This window comes from Filicampus tigris, chromosome 10, assembly GCF_054856515.1.
Source record: "Filicampus tigris isolate MCC_2025a chromosome 10, RoL_Ftig_1.0, whole genome shotgun sequence".
In the NCBI taxonomy this organism is placed as follows: domain Eukaryota; kingdom Metazoa; phylum Chordata; class Actinopteri; order Syngnathiformes; family Syngnathidae; genus Filicampus; species Filicampus tigris.
Genome location: NC_141226.1, coordinates 4522501 through 4532023, shown reverse-complemented (window position 1 = coordinate 4532023; position 9523 = coordinate 4522501). Strand labels below are relative to the sequence as shown.

General features: G+C 40.6%; 1 long non-coding RNA gene across 1 annotated transcript in view; it reads left to right on the top strand.

Annotated features, from left to right (window-relative positions):
- The first annotated feature begins 209 nt into the window (after nt 1-209).
- Nucleotides 210-9523, top strand: part of LOC147140426 (uncharacterized) — a 21511-nt gene continuing 12197 nt past the window's right edge. Inside the window, exon 1 of the long non-coding RNA XR_015088452.1 lies at nt 210-310. This is a non-coding gene — a long non-coding RNA (uncharacterized LOC147140426). The remainder of the gene's footprint in view (nt 311-9523) is intronic.

Genomic DNA, 9523 nt, shown 5'->3' with positions numbered 1-9523 from the left:
TTAATAGAGTGTTACGTCCCTGTTCATTGGTGTACTTTTCCTAAATGTTTTATAAATTATCTGTTTTCCAGTGTGGGTGTGGGTGTGGGTGTGTGTTTGTGGGCATGAAGGTTTGTGTGTCCAGATTGCAAACAGGTGTGACCTGCAGATTGGCAGATTCAGATGATTGCTACCATCGGATTGGACAGAGGAGCTTTTTTAAACCACCAAGTGGTGGTAGTCACTCTCTCTCTCTGAGCCCTCCATCTTCCAACCTGGCCAGATGCTGTCATGTACCTGGCTGCAATTGTTGTGAGCCCTTTGGAACCTGGTAGGAGAAGCCCTTTTATTTTCGCCTGTTTTCTCATGTTTATTAGTAAGAGCCGAGGTAGGTTAGGAGTTTGTCTTTGATTTGTTTCATTTTGTAGACAGAACATAGGGTCATTAGATTTATTTTGTTTGTTGTGTTGGCATATTTCTCCCTCCGACGTCAAAAAAATTAAATCACATAAATATAGTTCTCGTGCACGCTCCTTGCTTGGGAGTGGGATAACGGGGGGAGCATTTCATTTGGTTATGCTTCGGGTTCCCGTTGGAGAGGAACATAAGAGGTATTACCAAAAATTTTGTCCATGTGTGTACATTTCTTTTATCAAGTGATGCCAGTAGTATAATTGTTCACACTGTTTAATGTATGAGTTGGCTATTTTTTTTTTCCTGAATCATATTACAAAACATTGCACATTGCATTTCATTTTTTTTTTTGGCTGCCCCTCTTAGCACTGTATTCATCCCACAGAAAATCTAGTACATTATGTGAGGCCTAGGCCAATTATAGGCCATTTGAGTGAGTGTTTCCAATTTGCAATTGTGTCCAATTTGCTGCTCTTCTAATGAATGGAATTTTACCCTCAGAGAGCAAAAGCTTTATTCTTGTTTATGAACATTATTCCAGCCATGGCCACAAATACCACCGTGCCTACAAAAAGGAACAGGCAGAACACAAATTGTAGTCGTGGCTACAGCATTAGTTGCGTCTGCACAATATAACAAGATCACACTGAAAAAAGAAAGTACTAGATTAATTTAAAAATATTGAAGTAATCCGTCACAGTCAATAGTTAGGTGTCTATAAATCTAAAAATATTCCGTTGGTGTAAACTGAAAGTTTTACCTTCAAGTAATGCTATTTAAGGCAAAGAAAACCTAATTTAAAATAAATTTGATGAATTACACAATATAAAGAATGTGTTCAGGTTAATGTGAAATGTTTTCCTTAAAAGGCTGTATTTCACAGAGCGGTGAAAGTTTGCAAGTCTGTGTGCAGGAAGGTTTGGAATCTATTGGTACCTCACGATTTGATTCGATTTCAATACGGAGGCCACGATTCGATTGATTTCTGATTCAGAGGTCTGCGATTCGATTCCGATGCATCACTACAATGGCTTGCATTTTATAGTTAACCTAAAACACTGGTACCTTTTTAAAACAATTGCAGAAGTCAAGGAAGAGCGAGGATTTATATTTCACACTTTAAATTTTATTAAAGTGGCAAGGCAACCTCATTTACGTGTCAACACAAATTTCAAAAAGTGCCAATAGCAGCATTTGATGGAACAAATGTCTGTAACTTCTATAACACTGTGGGATCAATAAAGACATTCTTATCTTATTCTTATCTTAACAATGTAAAACACAAACTTAATCTGATTTAGTGTACCTTGTATTTTAATACTTGAAAATGCAATATGCATCATCTGATTGACATTACTGTGTAACTCGGCAATGAAAGCTGCTTTTATTTAACCTAATGTAGCATGTGATGTAGTATATTTTTCTTTTAAATGATATTGCAACTTGCCTTGTGATTGTCTGACAACCAGTTCAGGGTGTACCCCGCCTACTTCCCAAAGACAGCTGGGACACCCCCCAGCACCCCCGCGACCCTCATGAGGATAAATCAGTATAGATAATGGATGGATGGATGATATTGCAATTGATTGGTGACCTTTATTTCACATGTAGTTTGTTAGGGTGTGATATTGTGCAGTACAGCAGAGGGCAGTGTTGAACATTGTGTGAAAAAGGACGGTTAGCGAAGTGAACCAGAGAGCAAGAATCTCCAAGGGCGTACTAAAGTATGACAAATGGTAGAAATAAACTTTTTGTTTCTGATTAAAGAAGAAAGTCTAATCTTTCTTTTAGCAGGTCCCATGTCTATATAGTCATAAAGCGCAATATTATGTGGGCCTTCGTCAAAATCCTCGAAAATGGCTGGCAGTGAATGAGGTAATATCGTGGATACAGTGTCACTGTCTGCATCATGCCGTGAAATCCCCTTCCTTCCACAACCGATTATGGGCGCAAATCTGATGCAATGTACTCTGCAATGGATTTGGTAATTTTTCTTGCTGTATTTCGGAGTTGAGTGGAAGAGTTGCTAGAGAACCTGGCAGAGTCAATCGGTTGTTTATCATCTCAGACGGGTCCGCCTTTCGCCGCATTCAACTCTGTGTGGTAGTCAAGTTGTTGGGTTCCCGAAATATTTTTATCCTCGTCTCACACTTCCTAAAGAAACAAAATGTCTCCAAAGCGATGCTTTTAAACGAGGATTGCGCCGCTTGTGTGAGGTTTTGCTTGTTCCTCCATCTTGTCACGTAAGCCTCGGCACAGACGTCTGATGTAAAAACGCACGTAATTGCTGCACATCTTTTTAATTTTTTTCAAATTTATATTTTAAACATCTATTATTAATACCTCTGAATCAATACAGAATCTTTTTAATAAAACGAATGATGCACTGAAAAAACTATTATCGTTCCCATCCCTAGTGTGCACCAAGCAATTGTTTTTTCGTCAGGGTCCTTCAAGGTCTCAAATGGTGGCAACGATACTCGCCAACAATTGTAATGATCTCAAATAGACATTTTTAACATCTTCAAAATTTGATGGCAACAGGAAAAACTGTTTGCAAACATTTAAAACTGTTTGGGAATGTCTGGCGAAATCTTTACAAGGGTTTGGAACTGTTTGCAACATTGAATGAACCTTGACAAAAAAAAACATTTGCTACGTGTGCACACTTGCAAACCTTCAAGTCTTGGGATTTAGGAGGCTAACCTTGTAATTCTGGGATTGTATTTCATGCAATGTCATGAGCAAATGTGTGTTATGACAAAAAACGTACTAGGATCTTTTGTATCCTTGAATTTTGAAGAAAGGAAAACTCAACTCAAATTAGGGCTGTCAAATTTAAAGCATTAACTATGGAAATTAATTTAAATTTTATAATGCTGGATAAGAATCGGATTCAAGGATCAAAGAAAGCTATTAGAACAGTTTTTGCATCAAAATATACTTTAAATTTTTTCCCATATTAATTCCAAGAAGTAAATATCGGTTCCAAGCTTTGTAAAAAATTGTAGTTGAAAAATGCGATTAATCGTGATTAATTATGGAAAATGTTGCGATTAGTTTAAAATTTTAAGTTTGACAGCACTACTTTAAATATAATTTGAAAGGGCAAGAAGACAAATTATTAAAGTAAAATAAGAGTATACTAACACATTATTTATTACCTGTATATCATTTCACATGTTATTGCAGGTCCATCGACCCACGGGTGAGTTTTCGTGTCGTGCCCGCGGGAAATTCGCTATATACAGAACAACTTCAAAGCATTCCCGGGCATGTTATATATGGCTAGAATATATGTATAGTATACGCTATGTATATATGAATAAGTATATATGGTTCATTTCCGCAGATTCGAATGATACCAAACATTATAATATACAATCATATCTGCAGGCTCGGCGAGCATTTAAGTCAAACAATCGCTAACACACAAAAAATAAGGAACTCACCATTTCAGCCTCATAAATGTCCGACACAATTTCATAATCCATCATCAATGATCATATTACGTCGACAAGGGTCCAGTAAAAGTATTCCAGTAATATAGTTAGTCCACAACAACCCTGAGATGCACATCCTACAATGGCTTTAAACACGAGATTTCAAAACATAGGCTGGACCTTATGTTTGATTGATTGCTTACTTGATCCAATAAACAAATGTTTCCCATGTCAGAAGTTCAACAACAGCCAATGAACATATTAAATGCGTAAATAGTACCACCCCTGCACATGGACGATTCGTCAATTTTGTTTGCAGTCACAACCAAACTTGCTAGGCTGGTGATTGATGCATTCAACGGCCAATGAAATTTTTAAACAAAAAACCCATGGAAACTCGTGCGTAACTTGCGTAACACACACTTTCAAAGCGATCGAATCGATCTACAACCGTTTTGGTGAATTTAAAGTTATCTTACCTGTTGTAAATGTCTCATTAGTGCTTTGTTTATACAGGTGTTGGTTTACTGTTTAATTTGTGTGTTTTACACCAGGCATGTTTTTGGGCAGCTAATTGGTCCTTTCTTTACGTTGATTTATGTCAGGCATATTGTTGGACAGCTGAAAGGGGTCCTAACAAGAGACGTTTCGAGTCTGTTAGCCGTTAGCAGCAGATTCGCGCCTCTTCGTCGCCGTGTACGCGCTGTGATTGAGCTAGTTGTTGAGATCTGTGGAATGGATTGGAGTGCTATTAAAGCCACGTTGTTCCCTATCACTGTGTCGGGTCACGCTCTTTGATTCGAGTGACTGTGTGGATGAGGCGCTCCGGTAAATCCCCCCCCAAATTCACATACAGTCCTAACTCTGCATTACTGTAACTTTCTTTTTCTACATGTGTGTACAATTTTATTATTTTGATTTATATGGACACATTTATTAGCGTTACGCGATGGAGACAACTTGGCTTCGGAGGAGTGAAGGGGGGGCGTTGTGTAATGTAACGGAAGCATGCCGTTCAGCCTGTTGTTGTCTCTATTGTATTTTTATTTTAGATCGTTCGTCATTTAAATTTTAAATGACATGTCTGTTCTTGGTGTTGGATTTTATCAAATAAATTTCCTCCCAAAATGCGACTTATGTTTTTTCTACTTTATTATGCATTTTATGGCTCGTGCGACTTATAGTCCGGAAAATACGGCAACTGCTTTTTCTCTAATAGGAAAGAATTTGTCTCCCCACTGTTTGTGTGAATATTCGTTACTCAAACTAATATCACTCCTGAAGGTGATGCTAATTTTCCATTAGCATTTCATTACATTAGTTTAAGCATTAGCAGCTAGCGATGTAAATGAAGCATGTTTTGTATTTTAAACACACAATGTGTGTCATTATTTTTGCTGTGTATTTAGTTTTAGAGTTAACTTCAATTGGATCATCAGTAAACAGCTTAAAGGACACTTTAGAATGGCAGAATCACATACACTGCATGCTTGCTACGCTAGCAACATGGAGCATTTAGGTTACTTTCACAACGACAGGAACTTGTAAATGCGCCATGCCATTGTACAGATTAATCATTTTTCTTCTATTATAACATTTTAAAGATCAAAAGAAGCCAAAATCGAAATCGCACTCGACCAGCCCGTATACAGGGACTTGGTACCCCACACTCCCGAAGCACCCTTCACAGAACTCCCCAAGGAATGAAGCTTTCCCCAAGTCCACAGAACACATGTAGCATAGAACTCCCATGCACACTCGAGGACACTGCCGAGGTAGTAGAAGTGCTCCATTGTTCTGTGGCCAGGACGAAAACCCCACTCTTCCTCCTGAATCTGAGATTCGATCTCCTCTCCAGCATCCCTGAATAGACCTTACCAGGGAGGCTGAGGAGTGTGAACCCCCACCCCCCCCCCCCACCCCCCGAAGTTGGAAGACATTTTCTAGTCCGCCTTCTGAAAAAGGGGCACCACCATCCCTGTCTGAGAATCTAGAAGCACTGTCTCCAAAGTCTATGTGATTTTGTAGAGGCATGTCACCGAGGACAGCCCCACAACATCCAGAGCCTTTAGTAACTCTGGGCGGACCTCATCCACTAGTGAGGCCTTTCCAACAAGGAGCTATTCAACCCTCTCGGTGACTTCAACTCCAGAGATAGAAGAGCCCCCTTCAGAGTCCCCACACTTTGAAAATTGTCATGAATGGTAAGTGGGCTGTCACTTGTATAGCGCTTTTCTACCTTCATTACTCAAAGCTGTTACCTCATTTACCGACTGATGACGCAGCATCACATCAGGAACAAACGGGGGTTCAGTATCTTGCTCAAGGACACTTCCACATGGTCACAATGGCCAGGGATCGAACCCACGACCATTCTAACGATGAGCCATGCCGCCCGCAATAAGAGTATTCTCCCCACCGCCACATAACGTCCTGGCTCGAGGTCAACAATATCCTATCTTTACTATACCCAGTGATATATGTACCCTGAGATGCCTGTTGGTGGACCAGAATTCATCTGGAAGGCGTTTTCCTTGTCTCTCCAAACTCCTTCCACACGCGAATTTTTGCCTCAGTGACCACTGAAGCTGTGTTCTGCTGGCTAACGGTATCAGCTTTTTATAATATATGTATAATATAACAATCTTTTCAGCAACTTAATTATTGTCACCATTATTATTAGTTGAATTTTATTGTTCAAAGGCCATCGCCATCATTCTTTAGTAATCTGCAGTAGAACATGGGCAAGTTTAACTGAGAATCCTGGTTTTTTTTTGTCAGAAATCGAGGGTTTTGTGACAAGAGGTATTAAGTTAAACTTCAATTTTGACACTAATATATTTTTTTTGCTTTTGCATTAATTATGTTGTTAAAAATAACAACATAAAAAAATCTGAAAAAGCAATGTTGATGGAAAAATAGTATATTTTCAAGTATCTGTTAAGTAGCGAGGTTGTTAGCAGGACCCAGATGCAGAGAGGAAACTCAGTTATGAAGAATTCTTTATAGTCAAAATGCAGCAGATCAGCTGGCTGGAGGGAATGTGTCCTGATCAGAAACTGATGAACAGCCAGAGCTGAGTCCAATTTGGGCGGCAGTCAGGTGCGAGACAGACAGACAGACAGACGGCAAGGCAAGGAAGGCAGTGGATGAAGAAAAGGTGCAGGTCAACTTCCCAAAAGTCACAAAGAATTGCAAGATAGAACGAGGACAATGTTGAGCGCAGACATTCTGGCGGGGCCGTGGAGTCCACGGCCAGTTTAAAAGGACAGCTGCTGATTAGCTGATGAGGTGCAGCTGCTGCACCGCTTCAGCACACCTGTGAACGCCCCACCACCCCACACACATACACGCACACACACGCAAAGATGGGCTCAGGGGGCAGACACTGCAGACATGACAGTATCTCCTGTATTTACAATTTTAACATTTGCTCAAAATGTATGAACATTGTGCTATATAGAGGTGTGTGTGCCAGTGACAGCACGTGACAGCACGCGGGGCGCACGCATAGCGCACGCGTTGCACACACCGTCGCATTCACCTGTACAACAAAACACGAACAGGTCTGCGGTCATTGGTCTCGGCTCACGCACACTGACACTCTTTCCTTTGGCGACAGTGACAGCAAATGGGCTTGGTGGTCGGAAACGAAGGAAAGATAAGAACATACTTTCTGTACAACCCCGCTGAAAGAACAACCCAATGTATTGTAGACAGTGTTGACGGTTGAATGTGGCCACAAACTAAGTGGAAAGAATGACAAATCTCAAGCAACATCTGAGGGCTCACGCTGATATTTTGTCCCAACTCGTCCTGTTGACATGTACTGTATACATGTACTTGCACTCTGTTATTCAACAATAGGCTTGTGATCAATTTCATTGTGCTTAAAGTTTTCCACGTAACTCGTCGCGCAAATGGGCTGATTTAAGGCATAAGTTATTTTGGTTGAGCTAACGTCAAGGCTAATGTCAATTCATTCACTTGTTGTGTGGAAAGTCAAATATTAAAAGTAGATAAGGCAGTGGTCCCCAACCATTTTTCTACCACGGACCGGCTGGTCTGCATGTGCCTGCGTAGGAGGAAGGGGATATAGTAGGGAACTGGTCCCCAACGTTTTTTTTTCGTCACAGACGAGTTCATAGTCCAACTCATATGTCATGGACCGGCAACCATCAGTTACATTCTTTCCGTGGTGATAACTTGCATTGAAGGCATCTATTCTCTGCTACAGAATTTAAAATGTTTTTTCATAATATGTTTGTGCGACGCAGTGCTGAGTGGCCCACAGACCAGTACCGGGCTGCAGACCGGTGGTTGCGGACCACTGTAGTAGACGGCCTGTGCCACGGTAAAGCTTTATGCCGCCGCTGGCTGCAAGAAATCCTTTCGGTCTTTGTCTGTTTGTGTATTTGTGCTAGCTGTGTTAGCCTCCTCCTCATCAAATCCATGCTGCCTCATGGACTTGAGTGCATGGACTTAAGCGCTGTTTTACAGTCCTTGTGTTTTTATCGAGTACTGCATTAATGTTAGAAAATTGGGATTTCTTCCATATTTTGCACTTTAAACTTGCCCGAGCATTACAAATCCGCATCTGTCATTACATTCGGCTCCACACATTTCCCTCACAAACCCAAAACGCTATCTGATGTCTCATGTGACTTCAAAAGAGTCAAAGGAGAAATGCAGTTTTCAGCAGCTCGCTTGTGAATATTGTCATTTCATTCTGATGGCACTGAATCGATCACAACTGGACTACTGTTTGGCTTGTTAGTTTTCAGCAGCTGTATCAGCAACATAAAACCAATTTATGTTTTGATCAGGCCATATCGGCCGGTTCAGGCTATTTTTAGACCAATTTATTAGTCTGTGGACCGCATCATTTGAATCAAAACCGGTTCACATCAGATTTTTTTGTTACACCCCTAACAGTTACACATATTTATTTATAATTTCACATGTACCTGTGGCGCAACCAAAACAGAGTCAGTCTCTGTAGCTAAAATGCACCTGTGCTGTCAGCGTATGGAGTGAACACTCATCGTTGCAAACACCCTCTAAAAATCCAAAAGCTCTTCTTTGTTGTTGCCTGTTTCTTCACCATATTGCCGCCCGCTTCTTCCATGAAAATCTCGACATGACTTGCCATGGTCGAGTAGAAATAATACCATACTGTATATTGAATGTGGAGCCTCAAAACCTGATATAGTCACATTGCAGTGTGCCGGTGGATGTTTAGTGCTAATTGCGTGGTGTGCGGCTAAGAAGCATCGGTCGTGACTCGTTGTTTGTGTAGGGCATAAGTACTTTGCAATTTTGCCAGTTAACCACTGATAAAAAAATTTTAAAAAAAGGGGTGCCTAAGGTTTTATATAGTTAAGGAGGGAGGACTCATGACTCAAGTGCAACATTAGGCTGCGTTTTAACCATGCCAGCCAAAAATAACTGGTTCCAAACCAATTGCAAATGCTACAGTGTATCTCCACAAATGACTACTAAATTAGATTAGATCTCAGACTTGTTATTTTCAGCAATTATCTTCCAACATAATTCACTTTACAGGGCACATTAAAAAAGGAGGAAAGAGTGGAAGGAGAAAGTAAAAACACAACAACATTGAGAGTCAGCGCGCTGACCGAGCCTTAGCCACTGGCGAGGCCACTTTGAAGCGTCTCATTCTTGGG